We start from the raw sequence: 27801 nt of genomic DNA on the forward strand, positions 1-27801 counted from the left end.
TGTACTCATGCATGAGCATGGAGGCCATAGAAGGGTATTAAGTATTTTTTTATTAAGTACTGTTTTATTCCTTTGATACAGGGGATCTCACAAAATCTGGTTATGATGATGACTGTAACCCTAATATATCGTACAGTCTCTGACTCCACCAGCACTAGCATTACAGATTTATTTGTGACCATGATCAGCTTTTTATGTGGGTGCTGGAGATTTGAACTCAGATCCTCATGCTTATGCAGCAGGTACTCTTACCTGTTGATTGATCTCTGCATCACAGTATCAGTGTATTAAAATTATTTTTTAAAATTTTAGTGAAGGAGATTAAACTCGGGTCCTTGTGATTACTAGGCAAGTACTCTACCACTGAGTCACATTCTCCCAATATCAATGTATTTTAATTGTCTAAATATTAACAAGTAAGGAGCATGAATTGAGAGAAACTAATCAATTCTAACTAGGAATTATTTTTTACAGAATGTGAACAATTAATCATATAATTAAGCTGTATCTGATTATTCAATGAAAATGATGGTGTTCACTATGTAATCATATATTTTTAAAAATTTGATGGTAAACTCTTATTAACATTATATATTCTCTAGAGTGTTTTACTTCCTAATATCATTAGCTTACTGTCCATTATTGACATTCTTTGTAGGTCTTTGGGTTGTTTTACTTTCAATTCATTACTACATGTGGAAAGCACCTCTGTGTATACTGTGAATGACATTTTCACATCTTTTCCTTGAAATCACAAAAATTTCCCATAACATTTGATTATTAATTCTGTCACAATGTTCTCCTCATAGTTCTTCTGCTGACACTGATTGTTTGGAATATTTTACTTTTAAATAAAGTATAAGGTAGGTGGCCTTTTCCAGTTGAGGGATATTTTGCTTTATTATTTTTCCTGTTATTTTTTTATTGATTAATTTTGTTCTCTGATAACTTCACACTCTTATATAATGTCTTCTGATTACTTTCTCTATCCTACCTGTTCTTTTCTTCCTCATATCCGAATCAACCATCCCTTTTGCCACTAACAATACCAGATTCATGACTTTCGGTTATTTTATAATCCCTTTAACCAGGACCATCTGGGTGATCACTGAACTTGAAGTATCCATTAGATTATAGTGGGGTCACAAGTTGAAACACAAATGAAGACAATGATTCTCCCCTCCCTGAATCAATCAGTAGCATATAGCCCCAGGACTAAGAGGTGTGGCCTCCTGAGAAGTTCCACCATTTGTCTCTGGGCCACTTTTTGTGCTGAACCTGTGCAGGCATCCAAAGCTGCCATGGGAAAGTAAATGCAATGGTTGTGTCCTGCCCAGGAGATTAGAGATTTTCTTGTTTATAATATCAGGAACAAGAGTTAGTTAGTAATTTATACCATTTTTCAATCTAAGTTTTGGAAAAAATTTGAAGATATAAATCAAGAAGTTATGGATCTTCCCTTATAACCCTCTATTTTGTTGTGATATTAAAATATAGCTGCTCATGTAATCTTTGATAGAAAAATACAAAGTTGATTTTTGTAAATAGGCATTGTTGTGACAATTATCACATTTTATCATGTGTCTAGAAATTTATCATACTGTTATTGCAGTTTATTTTTAAGATTACATGGATGGTGACATTTAAATACAAAACAAAAGGAATAAAAGTAAGGCTTCCATTAAACATATTATAAAAGTGATAATAAATGAAAGTGTATAGTGCTGGCATAAGAATCAACAAGTAGATAAAATGGTCGTTTTCCCTAAATAGATTGAGAAAAATTATGAACTGTTTATAATTCCTAAAATAATGATATTTTCTTTCTAGTTTATTATATTATTTCTATTGTGAATTAATGTATTTTCAGTGTATTTAACTTATTGCTGGTATGTAAGAAAAATATGGATTCACATATTATTTATCTTACAACACATATAACTGAACTACCTTCATAATCCCCATCATTTTCAGTTAATTATAGGAGTATGGTCATATCATCTACTAAATGGAACCATTGAAATGTTCAAGCCAAGCCACTGGTACCATAGTATAATCCTTTAAGACTATGTTAAATACATCCTCCAAGTTTCGACAGCCTACTAGAAATGTGATTTGCTTATGTAATTATTGTATATTACAGAAGCAGATAGTCTTTCATAATGAAGACATTCCTGATCTAAGCTGCTGAAGGCCTTAAAATATTTGGCCTAGCCCCCTGTTGTCACTTCCTTTATGACCAGAACAGATTGCATAACTGTTGTTTTTGTCTTCTTAACTGTTACAATTCCTTTATCAGTAAAATGTAGATGATAAGTATGATGATTAATTAAAAGATATAAATGATATACAATGTTGCCAGCCTTACACAAAAGACTAAGTATACAGAATAATAATTTTAAGAATGCAGTATAATAGTTCAGATAAAAGTTGTCTAGAAATGAGATTGGATACATGATTACTTCTTGGTTGTTAAGTGAATATATTCTAAATAGGTACCTAACATTTTAGCATTAAATATGCCTTGTTAATTGCATGAGTTATTGCATATTTGCATTTGCATCCACAAATTTGCAGATAAATGGATGTAGTTAGAAAAAATTATCTTGGATAATACAACACATACGCAAAAGACAAATACATTATGTTTTCTCTTTTATGTGAATGTTAGCAGTTAAATAAATGATAACTAAGCTACAATCTGTAGAACCATAGAGTTTAGAGTGAGGAGCTAGGTATAAAGTAAGGGACTGGGAGGAGATGAAGTTCTTGCTAGAAAAAGGAAATAGAATAATTATGAGATTAGATGAGGGAGGGAATATGGGACGAGAAAACTAAAGTTAAGAGATATTTTAGTGTTAGTCTGGAAACCTAATACAGTAAAGGCTTTCCAAAATATATACATATATGAAAGTGATCTAAATGAAATTGTCAAATAACAGGGGAGACAGAGCCCCAGTTGAACATCTCTTGTGCCAAATGAAGCTTCCAATACTGGGAATGGGTTAAACCTAATTGAGTTATTGGTTACAGGAACCCCCAAACAACCCAGGCTGTTGCCAAGGATATAGGTTGCTCTCCAGAAACTGAAAGAAGATAATACCTACATAACACTTTGAACACAGAGATGTCAAAGATGCTTTATTTATGGCTCATTCCATGAGATGAAACCCATACTTGATGATGCTTGGGTCACTACGAATCTGGAATGTTCAGGGCCCTAGGGGAAAACTGTATACTACTGTGCTAATAAAGGAACATAGCAATAAAATGACTCCTAATTACACTTTGCTATACTCATAGATCAGTGACTTCCTCAGCTATCAGCAGAGATTTCTCTTTCAAATGATGTAAACATAGAGACCCACAGCCAGACAATATACAGAGAGTGAGAGACCTTAGAACACTCAATCCTAAATAGGATGTATCCATCAAATTTCTCTTCTCAAAGCTCAGAAAACCTTATGGAAGAAAAGGTGGAAAGAGTGGAAGAGCCAGAGGGGATAGAGGACACCAAGGAAACAAGGCCGTTTAAACATAGTAGAGAAGATTCACATAAGGACACATAGACTGAAGTAGCATATACAGTGTCTGCAATGATCTATACTAGATGAGATCCCAGAAATGAAAGAAGTGGATACATGCTCTAACCCCTAAGCCAGAAGCAATCTCCAATTGCTAAGCATTGTAAACAAAAATTTAGTTTTCTTCAAGGGGAACTCGCTAGGAAAACAAACTACTCTTAAGGATAGGTCATGTGCCCAGCAGTAGATGGCCCAAGAAACACCCAAGGGCATCTCTGACAGTTCCTTGACTCATAATTCTGTATGTCAGGGTTTTGTTTTTGTTTGTTTGCTTGTTTGGGTTCTTTTCTCTTTGTAAATTTTTATTTTTTTATTTTAATTTTAGTTCATTTATTTTAATTTTTTTTATGTATTTAGATCCCAATACTACCCCCCTTCACAATGTTGCTCCACATACACTCACTCCATTTCACCTCTGAAAGGGTGCCTTCCCCCATGGGTATCTTCTATTCTGGTGCATCAAGTCTCTACAGGATTAGTCACATCCTTCCCCACTGAGGTCAGACAAGGCAGTCCTCTGCTGCATATGTGCAGGAGAGGGCTGTATATGCTCTTTGGTTGGTAGCTCAGTCTCTGGAAGCTCCCAGGGGATCAAGGTTAGTTGACATTGTTGGGGTTGCCATCACCTTCAGGGCCTTCAATCTTTCCCCCGACTCTTCCATAGGAGTCCCAATCTCCATCCAATGTTTGTGCGTGGATATCTGCATCTGTTTTAGTCAGCTGCTGGGTAGAGCCTCTCAGAGGACAGCCATGCTAGACTCCTGTCTGCAAGCTCAGCATAGCAATATTAATAGTGCCAGGGATTGGTGCTTGCCTATGGGATTGTTCTTAAGTTGGCTCAGTCACTGGTCAGCCACTCCCTTAGCTTCTACTCAATTATTGTGCCTGTATTTATTTTAGACCTGGCCAAGTTTGGGTCAAAAGGTTTTTTTTTGGGGGGGGAGGGTATAAGCATCCCTCCACTGGGGGTCCTGTCTGGCTATTGGAGGTGGTCTCTTCAGGTTCCATATTCCCACTGTTTGGCATTTTGGCTGAGGTAATTAATTCACATTCTGCTCCCCCACCCAGGTTCTTTCTTCCCTCTGCCTCTCATGACTACTTTGTTTCCTCTTCTAAGTGTGATTAAAGCATCCTCTCCATCCTGGGAGCATCATCACCTCTCTGGGAGTTACTAGAGATTCCTCACACCCCTGGAAGCTGCATATTGCCATTCATTTTCCTGGCCCTCTGGGCCTCTCTCCTGTCTCTTCCCATACCTGGTTCTGTCCCCCTATTCCTTTCCCCCTCCTCACCCCCACCCAGGTCCCTCATTCCCTCTGCCTCTCATGACTACTTTGTTTCCCCTTCTAAGTAGGATTGAAGCATCCTCATTTGGGCCATCCATCTTATTTACCTTCTTTGGGTCTGTGGGGGTATATCATGGGTATTCTGTACTTTTTAGCTAATATTCACTTATCAGTGAGTACATACCATGAATATCTTTTTGGGTTTGGGTTCCCTTACTCAGGATAGTATTCTATAGTTCCATCCATTTGACTGCAAAATTTATAATATCCTAGTTTTTAATAGCTGAATAGTATTCCATTTTGTAAATGTACCACATTTTTAAATTCATTCTTTGGTTGAGGGACATCTTGATTGTTTCTAGTTTCTGGCTATCACAAATAAAGCTGCTTTGAACATAGTGGAGCATGTGTCCTTGTGATATGGTGGACCACCTTTTGGGTATATGCCCAAAAGAGGTATAGCTGAGTTTTTCAGGTAGGATTATTTTCAATTTTCTGAGAAAATGCCCAATTGATTTCCAGAGTGATTGTACAAGTATGCAATCCCACCAACAATGGAGGAGTGCTCCCCTCACTCCACATTCTAATAAACACAAAAAGTCAATATAAAGATGGAACATTAAAACAAATTAGCAATGATTCAAAATTACAGATGTAAGTTGATCATTCAAATGACATTTGCCAAATTTGGCCTATATGATTGGCAAACAAAGACGAAATTTAATTTTTTAATTATAATTCTATGTTGTTGATAGGCTGAATTTGGGAGTACAAAACACAAATTAATAGAGTTATTCTATATAATTATGTGGGGAAAGCCTGCTATGGAGAAAGAAATTTAATGTGATACTTTCTAGAAAAAAAAAAGCTTTTCAAATACTCTTTCCTCTGCTTCTCACTAGACTGATTATGCATTTGTTTCAGCATGGAGAGACATGGATGTCTGTTCTTAATTCATTTAACATTAAGGCAGGATGGTGGGAATATCTTTAGCAGAATAGATTTTACTGTTTTACATAGTGTTACATTTATAATTAAAAATAAAGTAATTCTAAAGGAAACATGAATGTTTTGTTGGATATTTTAACCATTTACATAAGTTTTCTAAGACAAAGGCAGTCTTATTTACCTAAGGGAGTTTAAAAAGTAAGTAGTTCTAGGCTAATAATAGATAACATGGAAAATAACAATGCTTCTGGAGTATATTTATCTATGTATAAAACACCCAAGAGAAGACTAATTTATTTAAATCTTAATAATGGGATCAATGTTATATGTTATGATTTCTCAAGATCAAATAAATCAACATATTATAATTAGGGGTATAGCTTTTCCTACCATGAATGCTCAAGACCCTGGTTTGATCTCTAACACTACCAGGAAAATAACAGCAACACAAAAGTGAAACCAAATAAGCCAACATATGTGAAAACCTGTGCAGTAATGAAAACTTCACAGAGAAAAAGGATACATGATATTATAAAAATATATTTAGTATGTATTTGAAAAATTAATAGTATGCTGGATTTCTTTTGAAAATGTATCTAAATACTTCCTAGCTTTTAAACAATAAAGCATTTATAACTAAAATAATCAATATTTCATGTAGCCAAACTTTCTTTTCCATGAAGTGCATCCAGGGTAGTATATTAGCATTGCTCTCTTCATTTTAGAAGAAGATAGAAGAAGAAATGTCCTAAAGATATTACTTTCATGAGACTCATTTACTATTTTTGCTCATTCACAACTGCAAAGTGGAGGCTGGGAGATGGCTCAGTGTTTAAGACCACTTGTTCTTGCTCTGCAAGACTTGAGTTGGTTCCTAGAACTCATATTAGCTGGCTCACACTGTCTGGTACTCCAGCTCTTATCTTAGAAACCTAACAAAAATACATTCATACAACCGGGTATTAACTCCAAAACAGACAGAAATTTCCCTGAAATTGTATTATGAAACTGTTAAAGTTTGAGATTTGCACCTTTTAAAAATGGAGCCTTAATTTCACAACACATGATATAATACCATTTGCCCTAGTTTGTTTTCTATACTCTGTCCTAGTGCTCAGAGAAACAAAACAAAAAATAAAAACAGAAAAACAAGCAAACAAACAAACAGCCCCTTAACTTCAGAAAGAAAGAGTTTAATCTTACGGGTTAGAGTGAGTCATCAAAGGACACCAGAATAGGACTCAAGCAGGATTCTGGAGTCAGGAAGTGAAGCAGAGCCCATGGAGGAACACTTATTTACTGGCTTGTTCCCTAGTGCTAATTCATCTTCTTTTCACATACAACCTGAAGCTACCTGTTCTGGATTAGTAGCACTAAGACAGTGATCTGGGTCCTTCCCACAAAAATCATCAATCAAGAAAATGTTCCACAGACATTCCCACAGTCATTTTGGATAATGATAAATTTTCAGTTGAGGTTTCTGCTACCCAGGTACCTCTAATTTGTGTCAAGTTGAAATAAACTAGCTTGCTCATCATCCATGGAAACTAAAGAGAGAGATTAATTAAAGCATACAAAAAACAAGTCTAGTCTATTATATGCCCATGGTGTGCCAGCATATCAAGGAAGCTGGAAAACAATAGGTCTCAGTGGATTTCAGTGTTTAAATACATAGCAACATTCTATGAAGTGTTTCCATGTAAAATATGTGGGCTGATAGGTGATTACTTGAGCCAAACAAAGAACAACAAAGCACAAATGTTTCTGTGAATTCTGTTATCATATTTGGAATCTTGTCAAGGGAAAAGGAATGGAATATTATGAGTGGAAGATTTTTCAGTTATATTTTTAATATGTTTTTTACTGGTTTGCTAGTTAAGGAACATCACATTAAAATATTATTGAACAAAGGGAAAATATTCAACTTCATCTGGGAAAACAAAAACCCCATAATAGCTAAAACAATCTTGAATAATAGAACTTTCAAGGATATCACCATCCCTGATTTCAAGCTGTACTACAGAGCAATAGTAATAAAAACTGCATGGTATTGGCATAAAAACAGACCCATTGAACAATGCAATTGAATCAAAGATACAGATATAAATTCCTACACCTGATTTTTGATAAAGTCTTAAATACACAATGGAAAAAAGAGACCATCTATAAATAAATGGTGCTATGCTAACAGGATATCTACATGTAGAATAATTCAAATATATTCACATTTATCACCCTGCACAAAACTTAAATCCAAGTGAAACAAAGACATCAACATAAAACCAAATACACTAAATCTGACAGAAGAGAAAGTGAGGAATAGCTTTGAACTCAATGGTATAGGAGACACCTTCTTGAAAAGAACAACAGCTCAGACACTACAATCAATAATTAATAAATGGGACTTCATGAAACTGAAAACCTTTTGTGAGGCAAAGGACACTGTCAATTGGACAAAATGGAAGACTATAGATTGAGAAAATATTTTCACCAACTCCACATGTGATAGAAAGATAATAATATCCAAAATATATAAAGAACTCAAACTAGATATCAAAAAACCAATAACTCCATTTAAAAATGGGGTACAGATCTAAACAGAGAATTCTCAATGAAGGAATCTCTGATGACTAAGAAACACTTAAAGAAATGTTCAAAATCCTTAGGATCATAAGTATAAATCAAAACTATTTTAAAATTCCATCTTATACCTGTCCAAATGGATAAATAAATAACACAAATGACAGCTCATACTGGAGAGGATGTAGCAAAGGGAATACTCCTCCATTCCTGATGGGAGTGTAAACTCATATAGCTATCATGGAAATCAATATGTTGGTTCATCGGAAAATTAGAAATTGATCTACCTCAAGACCCAGCTATACCACTCTTGGGTATATAGAGTCCATCCTGCCTCAAGGACATCTGTACATCTATGTTCACAGCAGTTTATTCATAATAGCCAGGAACTGGAAACAACCTAGATGTCCCTAAAATAAAGAATGGATAACAAAATGCAGCATATTTACACAATAGAATATTACTCAGCTGTTAGAAAAAAATGACAAGATGAAATTTGCAGGCAAATGGATGGAACTAGAAAAAAATCATTCTGAGATAGCCAACCCAATCAAAAAAGGACAAACATGATGTATACTCACTTATAAATAGATATTGGCTGTTAGGTAAAAGATAATCCACACTACAATCCACATATCTAGAGAAGGTAAATAAATAGGAGTGATAGAGAGGGACCCATGGATCTCTCTGGGAAGAGAAAATAGAATAGATTTTGCAGGTGGAATGGATGCAGGTGGGATCAGGTGGGGGAGGTAGAGACAAGGGGAGAAAATACAGATGTCAAGAATAGATAGGCATTTAAGGGTGATGTGGAAACCTAGTGCAGTGGAAACTTCCTAGAACCTACACGGATGACCTTAATGAGGATTCCTAGTAATAGAGGAAATGGAGTCTGAACTGGCCATCTTCTGTAATCAGGATAGGCTCCCAGTGGTAAGACTGAGATACCAACCCAGGCACAAAATCTATGATTTCCAACCTGCCCTGTCTGCACTGGAGGGAGGGGAGGAGGATGTTTTGTGGGAGTTTGTGGGAGTCACCAACCAATGACTCATCTAACATGAGGCCCAAGCCAAAAGAGGGAGCCCCCATACATGACATTGCTTGGATTGTCAGGATACTGAAGTCTCTGATAGCCCAGAGACCTAGGGTAGAACCAAATATCACTGACAAAAATGTCAATGAAATAACTCCTAATGATATTCTGCTACAGTCATACATTGGTGCCTAGATCAATTCTCATCTGAGAGACTTTCCCCAGCAGCTGATGGGAGCAGATGAGAGACCTACATCCAAATACTGGGCAATGATCACAGGAAGAAGTACTATAGAAGAAAGAGAGGTGGAGGACACTAGGAGAACTTGACCCACAGAATTAACTAAGCAGGGCTCATGGGGCTCACAGAGACTGCAGAGGCAATCACAAAACCTACATAGGTCTACACTAGGTCCTAGATGCTGTGGTTGTCTAGGCTGGGGTGTCTGTGGGATTTCTAAAAGTGGAAATGGGGTGACTCTGACTCTTTGTGTCGGCTTATGGGACCATTTTCCTCCTATCAGGTTCCCTAGCCAGCCTTAATATGGGGTATATACTAGTTTTACTGCATCTTGTTATGCCATGTTTGTTGTTATCCCTGGGTGTCCTGCTTTTTTCTGGAGGAAAATGTAGAAGTGGATCTGGGAGAGAGGGGAAGAAAGGGGTGCTGGGAAGAGGATGTATTGTTTGAGAAAGGAATAAAGAAAGAAAAAATATTAATGAAGAAAAAGTTATACCAACCACTTGGTGGGTTGTGAACAGAATTGCTAGCGTGGGCGCATGCACACGCGCGCGCGCGCGCACACACACACACACACACACACACACACACACACACATTCCATCAGATAATGAATGTCAATCTCTATCAAGAATCCACATTTATGACCTGAACTAAAATATGATATACTTCAAATAATAAGAAAATGGAACCCAAAATATGTTCTCCTTAGTGTTTAGTAATTAAAGGGTGATTTTGAGTATGATCAAAATATCTTTTACTGGCATGTTTTTTTTTGATTTATTTATTTATTTATTTATTTATTTATTTATTTATTTTTTCGAGACAGGGTTTCTCTGTATGGCCCTGGCTGTCCTGGATTTCACTCTGTAGACCAGGCTGGCCTCCAACTAAGAAATCCACCTGCCTCTGCCTCCCAAGTGCTGGGATTAAAGGCATGTGCCACCACTGCCCAGCAGTGGCATCTGTTTTTAAATCCTATTAGATTCATTGAAGAGATCAATAAGCAAAATACTAAAGAAGTTGGTAATATCAGAGCAATGTAGGATATTTATACAGCAAAAATTCATTATCATATGCAACAATGTACATTTATTCATAATATGTTAATTTCCTACTTTAAACTTGAAACCTTCTTGTCAATATACAAGGAATTATGAGCTTTGTGGTTTGATAGCTTCAGAGAAATGTTGAATGAGCTAGCTAGAAAATACCCCCCTCCCCAAAATATTTTCTTTATAGCCTATACTTGAAAAATATTTTCAGAATTCTATTTCCAGAATTATGACAGAGTATTACAATATTCCTCAAACTACGGTTTTGAGGTTTAACAAAAGAAGCATACCTTGACAACTTGTTAGAAATCTAGATTCTTGGGCTCTATTCTGGGTACATTTAATTAGAATCTACATTTTTAAAAAATAAGATCTGCAGATGACTTCTACACCCAAGCTTGAGAATCTGTCATGTAGACAATCTAAAAACTATCATTCTAATAGAAACTTAAGAAATATGAAATAAATTGTCAATACTCTTCAATGAAAAAAACTGAGCTTATATTAATATAGGATCCAAACTCATGAAGGAGGAATTATCAGAAGGAAAAAAAGAAGCATCAATGGAAGGTGCTAGAACCAATGTGAGCAGAACAAGGGTGTGGATGTGAACCCTAGCAAGGCAGCAAATTAAAATGGAGTCCTCACAATTAAAGGCATTTATATAAATCAAATTTCATTTTGAACAATATTATTAGAAACATAAAACTTCTAAAACATTCACTAAACAGTTTGATAAAATGTTGTTTTTTGTTTTAAAAGCAATACATTTTTTCAAAACATAATTTCATGATATAAGCAAAACAAAACCACAAGTGTAGCTGCAGTCTAATTTTATTCTATTGACCAATAATATCTGTTGCTGTCCAAGATGCAAATACATAGTATTTTCTATAAAGTATGTTAAAGTGAAATATAGTTGAACTATTATATAGTGGAGCCATTATAGGACATAACATGGATCATTAATTTTCATTCATCAAGAAGTGCTAAGAAAAACTCCCATATGTATAACAAACAACATGTGTATAACTGCTCATTGAAGCATTTCTCAGAATGGCAAAGAGTCAAAAACAGCCCAAATATCCATCACCATGATCATAAGCAATAAAATATACAGAATGCACTGTTTTATAGTAGAAAACACTAAAAAGCCAACAGAAGTATGTACAATCCAGAATAAAACTGTAATAAACTGTAAAACAAATTAAGTCAGCCTAAAATTTACATATCATGTGAGAAATAAGCAAGTGACAGATGAAAGAAAGTTAAATTAATGCTTGATTTGGTGAGCCAAGACATGAATTATTACGGATACACACATATGTACTGTTTGCATTGTAATTATATTTTTACTGTACTAACTTTTCTTTTGGGTGATATGTTTGTATTTATAAAATGTTCATTAAAAATTAAATAAAGGCTAAAACTCACAAACACTCACTAAGTCCTAATGTATGCTACACAAGGGGTTAACCTCATAGTATTAGGTATCCTTAATCCTATTTTCACATTTATTTTGGGACAGAGTCCCTTAAGTTACCCAGACTGGTCTCAAGTTTACTCTGTATCCCCAGAAGCCTGCAGTTGGACCATACCAGATTTGGCATTTTGAGAATTTTACCGGCTCATTTAATAATGAACTGATAATAAAGAGCTTGTCTAACTTACCTCACTCAGGATGATATTTTCTAGTTCCATTCATTTGCCTACAAAACTCATGATGTCCTCGTTCTTAATAGTTGAGTAGTATTCAGTTTTGTAAATGTACCACATTTTTTAATCCATTCTTTGGTTGAGGAACATCAGGGTTATTTCCAGCTTCTGGCTATTATAAATAAGACTGCCATGAACATGGTGGGGCATGTGTCCTTGTGATATGGTGGAGCATCTTCTGGGTATATGCCCAGGAGTGGTATAACTGAGTCCTCAGGTAGTGCTATTTCCAGTTTTCTGAGGAACTATCAGAGACTGAAGCAGCACACACAGGGCCTACGTGGGTCTGCACCAGATCTTCTATGTATTTACTATACATTTTAGTTTAGTATTTTTATGGGACTCCCAAATGTGTAAACAAGTGAGACTTTGATTGTTGTTCCTTCTCTTGAACTGGTACAGTTTCTGTTGGCTTACCTTATCCAACTTCAGTATGAATATTTTTGCTTCATCTCATTATATTTTATTCTGGCATTTCTTGTTTTTTGTTTGTTTGTTTTGTTATCTCTTAGAAGCCTGTTATTTTCTAATGAGAAACAGAAAGGGAGTGGCTCTGGATGGGGGAAGAAAGTGAAGAGGAACTGGGAGAAGTAGATGGAGAAAAAATTGAATTTAGATTATATTGTATGAAAAAAGTATTTGTTTTTAAAAGTACAAAAAGATAAAGTAAAAAAGAGTAAACAAATGAGTATCTATGTTTTTATTTTAAGAAAAACAATATTGAATAATATTTTTGTTTATTAATTTAACCCTATATTTCTCTTATGGTAAGGTGCCTGTTCATCCAGTGTACATTGTTTAACAAGACTGTCTTTTTGTCATGAAATAATCAAACTGATGGCTAAAATCAATCCATTAGAAACAAAGAACAATACAAAGCATTCACAAAAAAAACAAGAACTGGTTCTTTGAGAAAATCTACATGAAAGAAAAACCCTTAGCCAAACTAACTAAAAGACAGAGAGACATTATCCAAATTAACAAAATCAGAAATGAAAAAGAGACACTGAGGAAATTAAAAAAATCATTAGATCTTACTTTGAAAACCTCTACTTCAGTCAGGCAGTGGTGGCACACACCTTTAATCCCAGCACTTGGGAGGCAGAGGCAGGCGGATTTCTGAGTTCGAGGCCAGCCTGGTCTACCGAGTGAGTTCCAGGACAGCCAAGGCTATACAGAGAAACCCTGTCTCGAAAAAACAAAACAACAACAACAAAAAAGAAAACAAAACAAAAAGAAAGAAAGAAAATCTGTACTTCAGAAAATTAAAAAATCTAAATGAAATCGATGCTTTTCTAGATAGTTAACAATCAATGTTAAATCAATATCAGTTAGACTATCTGAAAAGTCAGTCCTATAATCCCTAAGTCCTATAATCCCTATGGAAATGGAAGCAGCCATTAAAATTTTCCCAACCAAAACAGCCCCAATGTCCAGATGGTTTTAGTGGAGATACTACCTGACTTTCAAAGAAGAGCTAATAACAATACAATAACAATACTCCTCACGTATCTGCTTTACGAAAAACATCATTTCACTTGTGTCCACTTCAGGAAAACACTCCTTCATGTGTTTCCCCAGGAAAATACCATCCAAAACAACTGACTTTCGATAGAACCCTTAAGTTTCTACTTCATTCCATCAAGGTTATCCACCATATAAACAAACTGAAAGAAAAAAATCATATGATCATCTCATTAGATGCTGAAAAAGCTTTTGACAAAATCCAACTTTCATGTTAACAGTCTTAGGGAGATCAGGGATAAAGCACATACATAAACACAATAAATGCAATATACAGCAAGCCAATAGCAAATATCAAATTAAATTGAGAGAAACTTAATGCAACTCCACTAAAATCAGGGACATGATAAGTCTGCCCACTCTTTTCCTATCTATCCATTATAGTACATGAAGTTCTAGCTAGAACAATAAGACAAGTAAAGTAGATCAAGGGGATAAAAGTTGGAAAAGAAGAAGTCAAAGAATCACTATTTGCTGATGATATGATAGTATATGTAAGTTACCCCACAAATGTTACCAGAGAACTACAACAGCTGATGAACACCCTCAGAAAAGTGGCTGCACACAAAATTAACTCAAAAAAATAATTAACCATCCTTTATTCAAACAAAAAAATGGTCTGAGAAAAAAAAAAACTAGGGAAACAATGCTCTTCTCAATACCACAAATAATATAGCATACTTTTGTGTAACAAAAACCAAACAAGTGAAAGAAATGTAGGACAAGACTTTTTTCTTTCCAAAACAAAGGTGATTATATTGAAGTCATTATTTCTAAATTAGTTTAATAAATTTCATTTATTAATAAGCATATTGTGAAAAATATCAACGCTTGATTTAGATTTCATGTTTACAGACCTTTTCACCATGGTGTAGGATTCCTCACAGCTACCTCTCATTTATGACTAGTAAAGTAAAGAATCTGGCTCATTGACTCTAGTTGTAGTTTTCCCCTTGGTTCACTGAGTAAATCAGTAGGTTCCCTAGAGATCCATGAGAGGTTCTTTGGTTAACCTACTAGACAATATAGTGGGATCCAAGAGAAAATTCATATATATATATATATATATATATATATATATATATATTCATATATATATATATATATATATATATATATATATATATATGAAAATTGGCCAGTTTTATTTATTTCTTAGATTAGCAGCTATAAAAATGAGTGCTGCCATTTACAGAGTAGCCTATTTTACCATCAATCTATATAGGTGAAATACGATTCTCACCAAATAACAAACCATCACATACTAGGTATTAGATGGATCTGGAGCTTGGTATGACCTGCCTCATAAGTCATCAACACTTCTCAGGGGTTACATACTGTAACCACTATGCTTGGTTTATCTAACTTATATTATGGACTACTTTCAGTGTACATACAAATGTTCATTCATCAGAAGCCAGTTTCCTTTAACAATACGTTAAATTTTGGGGAGCTAATAAACACTTCAACTTAAATTAACACCATTGTTAAGGATTAAATTCCACTATTAGTCTTGTTAACACCACTGGCATACATACTACACACACACACACACACACACACACACACACACACACATACACATATGTATTAGCCTAAGATAAAACTTCTCTCAGAATTTCTTTACTTTTTATTATACAACAACTAGTTCCTATTTTAGTTTTTTTTTTTTTTTACAAAGAAAGTGCTAAGAAAATTATAATCACATGTCATGGTATTAAAATCATAATTCCAGATTTCATTACATATAAGATGGAATGGTCCAGCAGCTATGCCCACTGTCATTTTAGTTCTGTTCAGTTGATATGGCACATTCTACAAAATTAACTAGTATGGCAAGATTTTTAAGACTGAAAAATAAATTGAGGAAGATAGAAGAAGAAAAAGGGATCTCCCATGCTTATGGATCAGTAGGATTAGCATAATGAAAATGGCCTTCTTACCAAAAGATATCTACAGATTCAATGCAATTCTGTCCAAAATTTCAATACAAATCTAATAGACCTTGAAAGAGCAATTCTCAACTTCATATGGAAAAGCAAAAAACCCAGGATAGCTAAAACAATCTTGAACAATAAAAGAACTTCTGGAAGTCTTACCATCCCTGATCCCAAGCTGCACTGTAGAGCAATAGTATTAAAAACAGCATGATAATTGAATCAAACACCCAGAAATAAACCTACATACTTATGGAACTTGATTTTGACAAAGAAGCCAAAAACATACAAAGGAAAAAGAAAGCATCTTCAACAAATGTTGCTGGTATAACTGGATGTGGAAGAATGAAAATAGATCCATATTTATCACCCTGCACAAAACTGAAGTCCAAGTGGATCACGGACCTCAACAAAAACCAGATACGCTAAATCTCATAGAAGAGAAAAAAGAAAATAATAGCATCTAATGCATTGGTTTAGGAGGCAATTTCCTGACTAGAACACCAGTGGCTCAGGTTCTAAGATCAACAACTGATAAATTGGATGTCTTGAAACTGAAAAGCTTCCATAATAAGGCAAAGGACACTGTCAATAGGACAAAACACCAACCTCCATATTGGGAAAAGATCTTCACTAACCCTACATCCAACAGAGAGCTAAAATCCAAAACACATAAAGAACTTAAGAAATTAGACACTAGCAAACCAATAAACCAATTTTAAAAATGGATACATAGGTAAACAGAATTCCCAATAGAGGATTCTCAAAAGGCTGAGAAGCACTTAAAGAAATATTAGAAGTCTAATCAAAGGCTTTATAAGTTTGATAATGCTCAATAACAAGATGCCCATAATATCAGAAGTGTAACCCAATACCCAATCTAGATATACCAACTACCTTTGACTGGCGGAGACACTCGAACATCTGCCTCCATGTTCCCTGTCCCCGTCTTGTAACCTAGTTCCTCCTCTCCTTCTCCTTCTCCTCTCCACACGCCTCCTCTTCCTCTCATTACTCCTCAACCTTAGCTCCCCCTACTTATCACCTGTACTGTTAAATAAAACTTTTCTCTTAAAATACAATTAAAGCATAACTATAACAATTTGTGTCAGTAAGGTACAGGATAGAACTAATACCTAGTCCATCATTTTGTTGATGAAAAGTCTTTTAAGTCATCAAGGAAATGCAAATCATGAGGACTCAGATTCCAACTTACACCATCAGAACATTTAATAGCAAAAACTAAAGCAGCAACCAATACTGGCAAGGAAGTGGAGCAAAGTGAACACTCCTCTATAGCTGGTGGGATTGCAAACTTAAACAACCATTTTGGAAATCAACTTGGTATTTTCTCAGAAAATTAGACTATAAGTTTTCAACAATGTTGGAAATCCAGAATGGCTGAGTTAACTAAAATTATGGGAAGCACAAAGCATAGCTTCTAAAACTTAGCCAATTTATAGAGACTGTTGAACACCTGGACACTCCCTATACTACAAAACATTGGCGCATCTGATCTTCAGCCTTCTGGCCCAGGATCATCTGACAGACCTTAGTGCTACAGAATTATTAAGGGCTGATTACTCTGTCTAGGCAGATATAATCAGTCAACTATTCTGCAAGTGTGTCCTTTTCTGGACAGTGATTTGTCTGTAGATGGAAAGAGGCAATTCTTGCCTAGTGGCTGTCTCACCACAACTGGAGTGACTCCAAGGATGCTCAATTTCTTCTTAGAATCCAAGACAGGAAGCTGTCAGGAACAGATAGGTCTCTAATCAAAATGAACATTAATACAGAGATGTTTGTAACATCAATTCTGTGGACTTCTGACATTTTGAATACCAACTATCCATGAAAGGTAATCTGTTAACTCCACTCAGCTATTTCTAAATAAAACATAGAAAACACCCTAACAATAAACTCCAAGCCATGAATTTGCTATAGTCCCTTAACTCACAGGCTAACTATCTCAAATCTCTTAAAAAAAGTTAAAGAAGGACTGGGTCTAAGCCTCATATTCCTAAATGTGTTATACATGTACAATGCATATGAGAGTATCAATATTCATCTCACTCTTATATCAATAAGAAGCTCGTACCAATGAAAACCTTAAATTTGAAATCAAAGTAAATTTGTGCCATTTAAAAAATTATAACTTGATCTTGATAATAATTGTATAGATTTCTACTAATAGTTTATGGCTGTGCAATTAATCCTAGCTAATCCCCCCATTCCCACAAAACCAGTACTTTTCCCTAGAAAGACAGCTCAATATTTACCACCTTAGTCCCCAAACCCAGGAAATCGGGGCGCTGACTCTTCATTAACTTCTTCAAGCTGATTATGGGCATTGAGATATTAGGAGAGGGGTAGGGGGAAGAGTAAATTGATAAGCCTCTGACTCTGTGTCTTCACTGCATTCAGATGGAATTCCAAGACCTCAGAGGTTTGAGCAGGTCTTCTCAGCTTGCCTGATGAGTAGATACACCAAGGCTGATCATTCTGAAATATACAATTCTCAAAACAAATTTTAGTATCAAGGTAATTTTTTAAGAGGGCTGACATTTCATTAAAGATGTTGGTTCTAACAGCTTTTCTTTTTTGCCCCTCTTTTTATTAGATATAATATTTACATTTCGAATTTTATCCCCTTACTGCATTCCTCCCACCACCCAGGAACCCCTTATCCCATCCCCTCTCCTCCTGCTTCTATGAGGGTGTTCACCCACCTTCCCCCACTCCTACCTCCACACCCTCAGATCCCCAAAACCCACTCAGTGTTCAGCCTTCATGGGACCAAAGATCTCCTCTCCCATCTATGCCCAACAAGGCCATTCTCCCCTACATATACAGCTGGAGTCATGTGTCCCTCCATATGTGCTCCTAGGCTGGTGGTTTAGACCCTGGGGAGCTCTGGCTGGTTGGTATTATTGCTCTCCTCATGGGGCCACCAACCCTTTCGGCTCCTTCAGTCTTCTCTCTAACTTCTCCATTGGGAACCCATGATCATATTAATGGTTACCTGTGAGTATCTGCCTCTGGGTATGTCAGACTCTGGGGGACCTTTAAGAAGACAGCCTTATCAGGCTGCTATAAGCATGAACTTCCTGTCATCCATATCAGCGTCTATTTTTGGTGACTGCACATGGGATGAATACACAGGTATAATGGTCTCCATACAATCTCTCCTTCAGTTTCTGTCGCACACTTTGTCTCCATATTTGCTCCCTTGGGTATTTTGTTACTCCTTCTAAGAAAGACCTAGGCATCCATACTTGTTCTTTCTTCTTCATGAGCTTCATGTGGTCTGTTAGTTGAATCTTTGTTGTTTCAAGCCTTTGGGCTAATATCCACTTATCAGTGAGTAAATACCATGTGTGTTCTTTTGTGATTGGGTTACCTCACTCAGGATTATATTTTCTAGTTCCATCTATTTACCTAAGAATTTCTCAAATTCATTATTTTTAAAAGCTGAGTAATAGTCCATTGTGTAAATGTACCACATTTTTTTATATCCATTCCTCTGTTGAAGGGTACTGGGTTCTTTCCAGCTTCTGGCTATTATAATAAATAAGGCTGCTATAAACATAGTGGAGCATATTTGCTTGTTATATGTTGGAGCATCTTCTGGGTATATGCCAAGGAGTGGTATAGCTGGGTCCTCAGGTATTTCCTCAGGTTGCTCAGAAAATTGCTATGTCCAATTTTCTGAGCAGCCATCAGACTGACTTCCAGAGTGGTTGTACCAGCTTGCAACCCCCACCAACAATGGAGGAGTGTTCCTCTTTCTCCACATCCTCACAAGCATCTACTATCACCTGAGTTTTTGATCTTAGCCATTATGACTGGTGTGAGGTGTTATCTCATTGTTGTTTTGATATGCATTGCCCTGATGAATAAAGATGTTGAACATTTCTTTAGGTGCTTCTCTACCATTCATGTTTCCTCAGTTGAGAATTCTTTGTTTAGCTCTGTACCCCATTTTAATGGGGTTATTTTGTTGTCTGGCATCTAATTTCTTGAGTTCTTTGTATATTTTTGATATTAGCCCTCTATCGGATCTAGGATTGGTAATGATTTTTTTCCAATCTGTTGGTTGCAGTATTGTCTTATTGACAGTGTCCTTTGCCTTCCAGAAGCTTTGCAATTTCATGAGGTCCCATTTGTCGATTCTTGATCCTAGAGCTTCATCTTAGGTATGGGCCTTGAATTCCTGATCTTTCCAAGACTTTTAACATGAAGGTATGTTGAATTTTGTCAAATGCTTTCTCAGCATCTACTGAAATGACAATGTGGTTTTTTTCTTTGAGTTTATTTATGTAGTGGACTACATTTATGGATTTCCAAAAATTGAACCATCCCTGCATTTCTGGGATAAAGCTTACTTGATCATGATGGATAATTGTTTTGATGTGTTGTTGGATTCGGTTTGCATGAATTTTATTGAGTATTTTTGCATCAATATTCATAAGAGAGATTGGTCTGTAGTTCTCTTTCTTTGTTGGGTCTTTCTGTGGTTTAGATATGAGTGTAATGGTAGCTTCATAGAACGAATTGGGTAGTGTTCCTTCTGTTTATATTCGATGGAATAGCTTGAAGAGAATTGGTATTAGGTCTTCCTTGAAGGTCTGATAGAATTCTGCACTAAAATCATCTTGGTGGTGAGACTTTTAATGACTTCTATTTCTTTAGGGTTTAAAGGACTGTTTAGATGGTTTATCTGCTCCTGATTTAATCTTGGTATCTGGTACCTGTCTAGAAAATTGTCCATTTCATCCAGATTTTCCAATTTTGTTGAGTATAATCCTTTGTCGTAGGATCTGATGATTGTTTTAATTTCCTCAATTTCTGTTGTTATGTCTCCCTTTTCAGTTCTGATTTTATTAATTTGGATACTGTCTCTGTGCCCTTTGGTTAGTCTGGCTAAGGGTTTATCTATCTTGTTGATTTTCTCAAAGAACCAGCTCCTGGTTTTGTTGATATTTTGTATAGTTCTTTTTGTTTCTACTTGGTTGATTTCTGCCCTGAGTTTGATCATTTTCTGCCGTCTACACCTCTTGGGTATATTAGCTTCTGTTTGTTCTAACACTTTCAGGTGTGCTGTCAAGTTGTTAGTGTATGCTCTTTCCAGTTTCTTTTTGTGGGCACTTAGAGCTATGAGTTTTCCTCTTAGTACTGTTTTCATGGAGTCCCACAAGTTTTTGTATGATGTATCCTCATTTTCATTAAATTCTAAAATGTCTTTAATTTCTTTCTTTACTTCTTCCTTGACCAAGTCATAATTGAGTAGAGAATTTTTCAGTTTCGACATGTATGTGGGCTTTCCATTGTTTTTGTCCATATTAAAGATGAGTCTTAGTCCATGATGATCTGATAGGGTACAAGGGATTATTTTAATCTTTTTGTATCTGTTGAGGCCTGTTTTGTGAGCAATTATATGGTCTATTTTGGAGAAGGTACCATGAGTTGCTGAGAAAAAGGTATATTCTTTTCTTTAGTATGAAATGTTCTATAGATGTCAGTTAAGTCCAATTGGTTCATAACTTCTGTTAGTTTCATTGTGTCTCGGTTTAGTTTCTGTTTCCATGATCTGTCCAGTGCTGAGAGTGGTGTGTTGAAATCTCCTACTATTATTGTGTGAGGTGCAATGGATTCTTTAAGCTTCATTAAAGGGGCCATCAGGAGACCATTCCACCTGGGTATTCACCCCATGTACAGCCACCTAAGCTAAACACTGTTGTGGATGGCTGGAAGTGCATAATGTGAGGAACATGATATAGCTGTCTCCTTAGAGGTCTGCCAAAGACTAACACACTCAGAGGACAATGCTCACAGTTAACCACTGATATGATCAGGGGTTTCCCAATGGAGAACTTAGTGAGAGGACTGAAGGAGCAGAAAGGGTTAGTGACCCCAGGTGGAAAGCAACAATACCAAACAACCAGAGCCCCCCAGGGTCTAAACCACCAGCCTGGGAACACAGGGAGGGACCCAAGACTCCAGAGGTATATGTAGGGGAGGATGGCCTTGTCAGACATAGGTGGGAGAGGAGTTTCTTGGTCCCATAAAAAAAATGAACACACAGTGGGGGGGGAATATGAGGGCGGGGAGGGGATAGTGGGGGGGTAGGTGCGGTCACTGCCTCATAGAAGCATGAGGAGGGGGATGGGATAGGAGGTTTCTGGGTGGTGGGAGGAAGTAGGGTAAGGGTATAAAATCTGAAACATAAATACTACAACCAATTTTAACAAGCAGGAAAAAAAAAGTCGTCAGAACCAACATCTTTTAAAAAAATGTCAGCCCCCTGGGGGTGGGAAATTTTTTTTTCTTGATACTAAAACTTGTCCTGGGAATTGTATATTGCAGAATACACAGCCTTGGTGTATCTACTCATCAAGCATACTGAGCAGACCTGCCCAAACCTCCGATGTCCTGGAATTCCATCTGGATTCAGTGAAGACACAGCGTCAGAGGCTTATCAACTTACTCTTCCCCCCACCCCTCTAGTAAAATCTTCATTAAAGTTTCTTTTATGTTCGTGGGTACCCTTGCATTTGGGGCACAGATGTTCAGAATTGTGAGTTCCTCTTGGTACACTTTTCCTTTGATGGATATGAAGTGAACTTTTTTATCTTTTTTATTACTTTTGGTTGAAAATCGATTTTATTTGACATTAGAATCGATACTCCAGCTTGTTTCTTGGAACCATTTGCTTGGAAGATTGTTTTCCGCTTTTGGTCTGGGCCAGGGCACTGAGCAGATCTGGGGTGGCAGCTCTGCCCCCAACCTTTAAGAACCCAGAGGAAGTGGGGATCCCGGTCGCTCTAACTGGGACAGTGTCTTGGAAACTAGTTCTTGGATCTGAGGCCTGGACCAGACCTCTGCCAGGTCTGCTGTTGGGTGGACCCTGGATTCCACCTGAGACATACTGGAAGGTCCACTCAACCCAGAGCCACAGAGGAACAACTGAACTCAGAGTGTCAGACAACATATCCTAAGATATTCTAGAAGAGACACTGCACCAAGAACAGCAGACACCTAGCTGGACTGCTACCTTGGAGACACCATATCCTGAGGCATCCTAGAGATACCACTGTAATCAGTTCAGCTGGAAAAGATCACAGAGACATCTGGACCCCTAGGAGATCAGACACAAGCGAGATAACTGGAAAGACAGGCTTCAGTCAGAGACAGTAAGTACAGGCAGCACTAGAGTTAACCAGATGGCAAAAGGCAAGCGCAAGAACGTAAGTAACAGAAACCAAAGTTACATGGCATTATCAGAACCCAACTCCCCCATCAGAGCAAGCCCTGAACACCCCATCACACCAGAAAAGCAGGATTCAGAATTAAAATCACTTCTCATGATGATGATAGAGGACTTTAAGAAAGACATAAATAACACTCTCAAAGAAATTAAGGAGAGCACTGGTAGACAGATAGAAAGTCTTAAAGGGGAAACACAAAAATCCCTTAAGGAATTGCAAGAAAATGCAACCAAAAGGGAGAAGGAATTAAACAAAACCATACAGGATCTAAAAATGGAAGTAGAAACAATAAAGAAATCACAAAGGGACAATACCATGGAGATAGAAAACCTAAAGAAAACATCAGGAGTCATAGACACAAGTGTCACCAACAGAATACAAGAGATGGAAGAGAGAATCTCATGTGCAGAAGATACCATGGAAAATATTGACACAACTGTCAAAGAAAATGCAAAATAAAAAAAGCTACTAACCCGAAGTATACAAGAAATCCAAGACACAATGAGAAGGCCAAATCTAAGGATAATAGGTATAGATGAGGGGGAAGACTCCCAACGTAAAGGACCAGTAAATATCCTCAACAAAATTATAGAGGAAAACTTCCCTAACCTAAAGAAAGAGATGTCCATAAATATACAAGAAGCCTACAGAATGCCAAATAGTTTAGACCAGAAAAGAAATACTTGACAAGGATAGAACCAAAGACTTTCTGGCTTCTGGCTAAGAAAAAATTGAATCTTTCTGAGCCCAAATTGCTTCACCAGTTTCTATCTTCTGTTCTTACCAAAACCAATATTGGGGAAGTTTTAGATGTATTCATTAAGGATATTATGGAACAATATTTTCAAAATACGACATATTTAAAATAATAAAATATTTTACATCATTTCATCTTAGTAACATTAAAACATATTTTCCAATACTATTTGTCAAACCAGGTTTTATAATATGTGGTATTGTCATGTCATATTTCTTTTTCCTGTAAAGGTCTCTCTCTCTCTCTCTCTCTCTCTCTCTCTCTCTCTCTCTCTCTCTGTGTGTGTGTGTGTGTGTGTGTGTGCGTGTATGTGTGTGTTCTTGCACATACATGTGCATGCATTTCTGCCAGCCATACTTGTGTGGGTACCTGTTGAGGCCAGAAGACAGCATCAAATTTCTTGGATCCAGAGAATAGGAAATTGGAAGCCTCTTAACATTGAGGTTGGGAATGTAATTTGGGCCCTCTGAAAGAGCTCTGAACCACTTGATTCATCTCTAGGTCCTCACATCATGCCAAAGTTAAAGATGTTTAGAGACACATACAAGTATTATTGGTTGACATGAATTTCACAACACAGATGCCATATATATGTGTTTGTATATATATTCTGTATACCAACAAATTTAAAACAGGAAACAAACAAACAAACAAAAAAGAAACCAGAGAAAGAATCCCACTGACAATAGCAAAAACAAAGCAAAATAAAAACAAAACAAAACAACAACAAAAACATCCATCTCTCTGCTCATTAGTTGTGCTCCCAGTCTCCTCCCATCACAACCCTACCCCATCCCTTCCGCAGTAGCTGTTTCTGCTCCTGCCATCCAAGAACATGGTTGTGCCTCCCACCATATGCTCATCTTGGCAAGTTCTCCAGGGATGTCTTCATCAAGGGCTATGGCTTTGGCTTATTAAAACTTGATTTGAAAATGAAGTCCAAGAATGGATTGGAATTACCAGCTCAGGCTCTACCAACAAGGAGACCACCAAAGAGAATGACAGTCTGGAAACCAAGTACATTTACAGAGAAGTGGGACACAGTCAACACTCTGGACACTGAGATTACTGTGGAAGACCAGCTTGCTAGTGGACTGAAGCTGACCTTTCTCACCTAACACTGGGGGAAAATGCTAAAATCAAGGTGGTACACAAGGAAGCATATCAACCTGGGCTTTGACATCTCTGGGCGCTCAATTTGGGGCACTCTGGTGCTTGGCTATGAGAGTTGGCTGGCTGGCTACCAGATGAATTTTGAGACCTTGAAGTCCCAAGTGACTCAGAGTAACTTTTCAGTTGGTTATGAGACAGACAAATTCTAACTTCATACTAATGTGAATGAAAGGTCAGAGTTTGGTGGCTCCATTTACCAGAAGGTGAACAAGAAGTTGGAGACTGCTGCCACTCTGGCCTGGACTGCAAGAAACAGTAACACTTGCTTTGGAATACCAGCCAGGTATCAGGTCGAATCTAATGGCTGCTATTTGGTCAAAGTGAACAACTCCAACCTGATTGGCTTAGGGTACATGCAGACCCTAAATCAGGTATCAAATTGATGCTGTCAGCTCTGCTGCATAAGAATGTCAATGCAGGCGGCCACAATCTTGGTTTAGGACTAGAATTTTAAGCATAAATGAATATTGCACAATTGTTAATTTTAAGCTATTTTGCAACATAGCTACCTTCAGAATTCAGTGTACCTTTTAATGCTGTATATTGGGCATGCAAGAGTTGATAAATACCACGTTAGACCTCCAGGCTAAGGATGACTTGGCTTTAAGGTGTTTACCAATTCAGAGGTATACAGAAACCCCATTCCAGAAAGGGTCCTTTTTAGCTGTAGGCATGGGTTGGGGAGGAGCCCCTCAAGAGATGCCAGGCCACAAGTGGAAGTGAGAACTTGTAGCCCCTTTGTAAATCTGTATCCAGTCCCCAGATGAAATTGTGACTTCCCAAACATTGAACCCTAGTGTTCCAATCCTATCTGCTCAGAAGCATGTATACACCCATGTGAAGGGACATTTTCAGGCAAATTGTCATGCCCTGTTCCTATCCTAGTGCATCAGTTACCTGTCTTACACCAAAAGTAGTCTTTAGGGTGTGGTTAGCTATTTCTTTTGTGCCATTTTAAGGTGGAGAGGGTGGGCATGATGGGGCCAGTCATTCAGGACTCAATTCCTCCTTGTGTTGTGGTGTGGTTTTCTATTTTTGTTTTAATCGCCCCTCCTCCTTTTGTCATTATACCAGAGTATGAAATAGCTTCTGGGTTTTCCAAGTCTGAGCTGGGCAGGTGACTGTGGTCACACCCTGACGACACCAGGGATCTCAAATGACTCCTCTTGTAGCCTCACCACTATTTTTTTTAGCAGTTTAATGGGTATATTATAGAGTCTTGCATTTTGTGTGGAATTAGCTCCTCCCCTTCAAATGCTGTAATTAACATCACTTAAAATAAAACTTGAATAAAATACTGAAACCTCAAAAAAAAAAAAAAGCCTAGATGTGAAAGACTTAATTGGTAGGTATTATGTTTAGTATAGATAAACCAAATAAAGTCAATTTAGATTCTAAAGAGGATACAGAAAGTCTATTCTAGGAATTCTGGCAACCAAAAAATTAATGAAATATTTTGTAACTTTAACCTAAGAACAATTAATTTCAAAAAGGCATTCATTATCTTGAAGCTAAGGTTGTATACTAGAAAATGAAATAACAATTATGTAAAGCAACATGAAAATTTGAATATGAATATTTGGAAAAATATGACTTGCAAAAAATTTTTACAAAACACAATAGTAAAATCTGCATGTCAAATAAATGTATTGACAAATTAAAAAATAATTTGAATTTAGGTTTCAAAAAATAAATGTGAGAATTAACTAGAAATACTGTTAGTAAGTATTGTTTAGAATTTCTTTCAAGACTATTATTAAAAACTTTTGAAGCCTATTCCTATTACATAAATGTTCACTGTCCATGCCATCTAACCATATTAAAAATATGACAGTGAAGCTTTTATATAGAGAATTTTGCACTCATTTTTGGTAAATATGGTCTAAAATATGTTATTTTGAATTTGCAGTTTAATAGGTAAAAATTTGATCATAGAAAGTGGTGCAGAAATATATGTTCCATAATGTTAACACTGCTTTAGTCAAGGGGAAGAGTAGGATTGTTATGAAGTAATCTTGCCATTATCCTTTTTATGTCTTTTGAATTGTTTCAATTGAGCAAGCACAATTTTCAACATAATATAATTACCAAACAAATTATAATTTTCAGCAATAAAAGGAAAATTTTCAGCCCTAAGGAAGACACTATTCATCACCACTCATCAATATTCTGTTTATAAAAATATTTCTGAGTTGAGCAATATTAGCAACAGTGAAAGAAATAATAGACACCATTAAAGACTTTTATGTACTATTAACCTATCTCAAACTGCTAGACAAGAATTATCTCCCAGAATTCTCAGAAGTAGGAAGTGTTCTATTACTTCAGGAAATACCATGTAAAGAAAAAGATGATTTTTTATTAACTGAGGAGCAACGCAGGATCTAGGAGTTTAATAATTGTAAAGAAGAATCATTATGAATAAGGGCTGAACACTGTTACACGAAGGAGAAAAACAATCACAAAAGTCTCAAAATATAGAAACCAACAGTGAGTTAAAAACCAAATGGTAGCCAACCATCAGACTGAGCACAGGGACCCCAATGGAAGAGTTAGGGAAAAGACTGAAGGAGCTGAAGAGGTTTTCAACCTCATAGGAAGAACAATAATGTCAACCAACCAGACCTCCCAGAGCTCCCAGGGCCCGAGCCACCAACCAAAGAGTACACATGTACACATGGCTCAAGCTGGATATG

The 27801-nt window shown here is 36.6% G+C and overlaps 1 pseudogene; it reads left to right on the top strand.

Annotated features, from left to right (window-relative positions):
* Positions 1 to 24387: 24387 nt before the first annotated feature.
* Positions 24388 to 25559, top strand: LOC117695217 (non-selective voltage-gated ion channel VDAC1 pseudogene; annotated as a pseudogene).
* Positions 25560 to 27801: the final 2242 nt, after the last annotated feature.

This window comes from Arvicanthis niloticus, chromosome X, assembly GCF_011762505.2.
Source record: "Arvicanthis niloticus isolate mArvNil1 chromosome X, mArvNil1.pat.X, whole genome shotgun sequence".
NCBI classification, from domain to species: domain Eukaryota; kingdom Metazoa; phylum Chordata; class Mammalia; order Rodentia; family Muridae; genus Arvicanthis; species Arvicanthis niloticus.